Below are 5,464 nucleotides of genomic sequence, written 5' to 3' on the forward strand. Positions count from 1 at the left end.
GTGTTAAACAAGTAAATGTTATTGCCAGGAACTAATGGAGAAACACATGTGAAAAAAAGCCATTTAATCGATGATCAAACGTTGACAGGCTACAGAACACATGAGCACTACAAAATGTTACCACTCAATTTGACGCATTCGTGCAATTCCAAAAAAATATAGGAAATACATGCATAGCTAACAACAAGTTTGCCTGAGCTTTTGATTTGGGATGCAATAAAAAACCCAAGTTGCTTTCAAAAAATAGCAAAAGCAGTCAATGACTTAGATGACTACATCATAACTGTACCTTTACAGTACATGGGAAGTTTTTCCAACATCAGTTACACCTACAACAAGTAGGCTGTTAACATAACATAGTTGCAAATAGTGCAAACACATTTTAAATACATGTACAATAAAACCTTTATAAGCAGACAAATCTCTTTAAATAGTCAATTACATTAACAGTTGAAATTACATTGTTAATTTGAATACATTTATTTAATGCTAAATATTGGGCATTTTGAAATAAAATTGGCTTAAAGTAGGCCAAATTAGTAGATCATATACATTACACGTTCAAAGACAAAAAGGACCATCTTCTGCCTTCTTGCAATCTGCATTCTTGAGAACTAAACAATCTTGCACCTTGGGTTTAAGTAGGCCTATAGTTCATCTGTATTGAAACCAACCATTATGTCCAAAGGCCTGACATCTGCTGCATCAGACAGGTTGATCATTTCAAATTCTGTAGTTTTGTTTTGTAGCATAGGCATAAAAATGTTCATCAAAGTACTTTACTGTGAGAAGTTTTACAAATATTAGAAAGGATACGTTTTCAGTCTGTGGTATAATATAAATTATTTCCCCAAACACTAGCTCTCCTTATCCACGATATCCGTGAGGATTTAGCCCCTTTGGAGGTGAGACTAATGTTACGCCACTTGATTTATGAAGAAAAACTTTTGACCCTAGAACTGTTGAATCAAAGAATTTCCAGTTTCGATTATGGGTATGGAAATGTAAAAAATCAGCCAAGTGCAATTTTCAATTTGAGAACTTCTGAAAATGCAATTAAACAAACTGCATCACAAATGTGGTGTCTTTCGCAGGTTTTACGGTTTTGAGTTGGCGATGATTGTTGACGTGAGAAGTCAGCATTGGCGTTTATTCATTTTGTTGAGAGAAATATGCAGTATTGTCTTTGCACCTTTTGTTACACATGGAATTGCTGTATTTCTGAAACAACTCATTATAGAGCATCACACATTATTCAAAAAGCTCTATCAAAGAAATCTGATACTGAAACACCATTTTATGATCCACTATCCAAGGATGATGGTTATGTTTGGACCCATTTCTCAGCTGTGGTGGATGAGATTTGAGGCAAAACATAATCCATTAAAAAGACATGCTCATGTGGTTGGAAACTTCAAAAATATTTCTAAAACACTGAGTTACAAACATCAAGTTCAGCAAATGTATAGCTTCAAGTTAGGTGCCCCTTTTTCTAAGAAAATGAGTGTTATAAGGGTCAATGACATATAAGGATTTACGAAACATTTATTAAAATTCAACAGAACTGCCATTAACAGAAACATTTCATTAACTTCATAAACTTTTTTTTATTAAAATCTTATCTCATATCATCACATTCAAAGGTGCAGCATAAATGCACTGCTTTGTTTTCAACATACATTTAACTTGAAAGAAGCTAAAAATCAATTTTGATTAACTGCAGGCATGTGGCGTTAAGTACAGGCATTTCTTTAACCCCAGGCATTTCAGAACTTTGCCCAATCTTGGTTGCTCAAGTTGGGAGTAGCGTGACGTTGCTGGCTCAGGTTCGGAGATGACAGCATGAACATCTTTCTTATAGTAGAAAATGATGTCTGGAGTTTGCGGCCACATGAATAAGTTCTTTTCACCCGACTGCCGCATGGAACTAACCTGGACTTCTTCTCCCACAACCTCAAGGACCTGGCCTACATATGGAAGCTCTTCATAGGTCACAATCACAAACTTGCCAAACATGTTTTGAAGACAAGCTTGTTCCCTTGGTGGGTCAGAGAGCTTGAGGGATCCTCACTTTGGCACATGGTGTCCCTCAGGTCTACCTTTACTGGCTTGTAACATAGGCATGTCTTCATTTCTGCATGCTTGCAGAAGCATGACACCTCCCTATGATAAATTTGTGCAGCTTGTGAAGAGAAAACCTGGTGTATCTTCAAGGTGCCCTTCACAGTCGTCAACTTGCCTGGAATCAGCTCATCGTATATCTGCATGCTCTATTCACTTACCCAATGGTGGGTAATAGTTGACTCTGATTTATTGGCCAGCATCTCATATAAGTCCAGTGGAGTCTGCAGCTCACCTCCTCGTTGAACACAGAGATCTGCATCCCTCTTTAAGGCACCACCAACACCATCCGGTGCCCCCTTTCCATGGGACTTTTCTGAATAGTTCCACATAACATGGTTGAACTCAGCAAGGAAAGGCACAGTACTAAGGAGATAAAAGTTTGGTTTGTTCCGGTACTGGGTAATGGGTCCATCACTGATTACGTGTAGAACTATAATCTGTGAGAAGGTTGCACAAAGCTCTTTCAGAATGGGTTCCAGGTGTGCCCACACTGCCCGGTCATCATGGCAGAGGCTGTCTGACAGTGTTGCATATGCTTTGGTGCCATGGACTGTGTAGAGGACTGCAGTGTGTATTGTTGCCTGCTTTCGGCTGCCTCCAAAATGATAATCTTGTATTTCTGTACTCATCTTGCATGCGTAGTTTTCTGAAAAATCTACATGAAGAACAGCTTCAGATTCAGTGAGATTTTGTTTTAGTTCATGAAACTGCTCTGTTTGGTGGATCCAGTTGAATTGATGTATGGCTAAAGCATCTAGCTTTTTGTGGAATAGATTATTCAAGTCCTGGATTGTCCCTGTGTATGTTTGCTTTAAAACATTTGCAAAGGTTTTCTCTCCATTTGTTGAAGTTACTCACTCCCATTGTTCCCAACAAACATCAGTACAGTCTGTCCCAGGAAGTTCAATTTCATCAAAGCAGCAGTTTAGACATACACGATCCATGCATGCTTTGTTTTTAGGGTCACACACAATCATACTCACTAACTCAGAGATGCTGGTTGTCTTCAACATGTGTCTATCTCTGGTCTTCGGCTCTGTGATATAAAAAGGCTGTCTTCTGGCATATTGTAAGGCATGGAGAGATGCTGTTCCACTGCAGTTTGATACTGAGCATGGAGCTCAGTGAGGGGCTTTGTTAGAACTCTGCATTTTCTGTTTTTTTTTTTTGGTGATGGTGTCTTTATGTCCCAGCTAACAGACGACTATTTTCATCTCTGGACAGAAAATTTATAACAGCATGCTTTCTATCTGCTGACAATTTCTTGCTTCCCCTTTGCTTGAATTTTTCACTTAAGCCTACTCTTTGTCTTGCCATTAACCTCTTCTCTCTCTTACTGAATTTATCATTTAGTTTTCTCATCTCTGCTAGTTGTTTCCTCTGATGAAAGACCTGCTTTTTTAGTTTATCAATCTCTTTGTGCAGTCTTTTGCAACACTTCTCTGCTGAAGATGTTTTACTTCTCTGATCTCTCTCTGGTGTGGAGGACACTGGTGGATCAAAATCCTCAGGTATGGGGTCTACCACAGCTTGACCTGCATTTTCTGGCTGCTCTTGTGCTAAATCTACATCAACTGGTGGAATGTTCTCTATAGATGGTGGTGTAAGGTCTAATACTGCTTTGGCAATCTTTTCCCTTTTCCTGTAAGCACTGGATGCAGCCTTCCATTTCTCTCTATGTTTCTTTTTCTCTCTCTCTGGCAGCTCACTTGACTTTACATATGGAATCTTTCCCTGCCGTTTTCTTCTCTTGTAGCTGAAAAACATGTAATATAGTGTTACGCCCGAAATCTGTCAACATGTTAACATAAAAATGCATTTCCTCCAGGTAATGAAAACACAAACAAGAGCAATATGTACTTCATGTTGTTTCAATTCTATTTTTAATATTTAAAATTTTTTTAACAAACCTTTCTCTTCCCTTAGCAAGGTACTCTGCTCTTGCTGCAGGGTCAGAATGGCATCTGGTAAAATAGATTAAAATAGTTAATAATTACATAAATACTAACAAATGCATAGTTACTAAAGTCATTACATGCGGTAATTTTTTTTTTTGCCTTTTTCCATGTTACTGTACAAACCATTGTTTCTGAAATATTGGAAATATTATGTAAAATTGAAAAAAATCAATTCCAAAATTACTACAATAAAGTATTTCATGTATTAAAATTGTTAATTGAACATAAAAACAGAAACACTAAACTGCCAATCTAGGACACACTTTGATCAGTCATGGAAAACATTCTGCAATGGTCGCACCACATGATTTTTCGGTCGCACCAAATGATATTGTCTAATTTAGTCAAAATTTACAGGCACACAGTTGGCCACCTAAACAAAACAAGCTAGCTTCTCACAAAAGGACTCTTTAAAATATATAATTAAAATATACATTTGTACAAATAACTTAATATTAATTGTTTTTTTAAAGTCATACCACATGATGTCCAAAAGTAGCAACTACATAGCAGCTGTTCAAAAGTTTTCAGTTTTCCAAATTTAAGAGTTACAAACCTGCTTGCTACTTCCATGGGTCCTTGGCAAATTGGTATATGATGCAACTTCCTGTCTTTGAATGGATTTCAACATAAAAGTCCCAAAGTGGTTGTTTCTTGATGGTCGCAGTTAAGGACAGCTATGTTAACGTTAGAAAAGTGATTGTCAATATTAACTACACTGCCCCACCTGTGGGAAACGCTGGACACCATTACAAATTTAAGTTCTTCCAAAACATACCGGTACAAAGTCAAGTAGATATGATATTGCAGATTTCACACTGCAGCGACTCCCAGGCATTGGTGACTGAAGATGTGTGAGAATAACCAGAACTGTGTAACACTTTTCATCTGAAAAACATATGAGAACAGATAAGTGGTTTAAAAAAAAACAGTTTAAATGTAGGATTAAAAGCAGCCCAATTTCTGGCCCACTACATAATTTTTTAGTCCATTTTGATGTGGCTGAAGTTCAGATTTTAGCCCTATTTCCTCAGGGTATATATACACAGGAATCCTGAAGTAAAAATCAGTGCCTTTTTAAGACCTTTTCAACATATTTTAAGACTGCCGCGCCACTTTGACCTGTAACCGAATAAATCAGCCACACACCTTTAAAAGGGACATTTTTGAGTTTTTAAAAGGAATTTAAATATATTTATAATATATTTATTGCCTATATGTTATCAGGTTGTAACACCACCTAAAAATTGAGGCATTCACCAACTTTCTCAGTTGACTATAACAGCCTGTAGGGCCTACTGTTTGCTATGTGAAGGACTGGTCAGATTTACTGTGAAAAGCCACTGTTTTACATAGGCTATGCCATTTATGTATGCAACATT

At 37.3% G+C, this 5,464-nt stretch overlaps 1 long non-coding RNA gene across 1 annotated transcript; it reads right to left on the bottom strand.

Annotated features, from left to right (window-relative positions):
* Positions 1-1,495: 1,495 nt before the first annotated feature.
* LOC123974810 lies at positions 1,496-4,963 on the bottom strand. Its single transcript, XR_006825934.1, has 3 exons — positions 4,861-4,963; positions 4,035-4,088; positions 1,496-3,880 (listed from the first exon to the last, which is right to left on the bottom strand). It is a non-coding gene; the product is annotated as an uncharacterized LOC123974810 (long non-coding RNA).
* Between the last annotated feature and the right edge of the window lie 501 nt (positions 4,964-5,464).

This window comes from Micropterus dolomieu, linkage group LG01, assembly GCF_021292245.1.
Source record: "Micropterus dolomieu isolate WLL.071019.BEF.003 ecotype Adirondacks linkage group LG01, ASM2129224v1, whole genome shotgun sequence".
In the NCBI taxonomy this organism is placed as follows: domain Eukaryota; kingdom Metazoa; phylum Chordata; class Actinopteri; order Centrarchiformes; family Centrarchidae; genus Micropterus; species Micropterus dolomieu.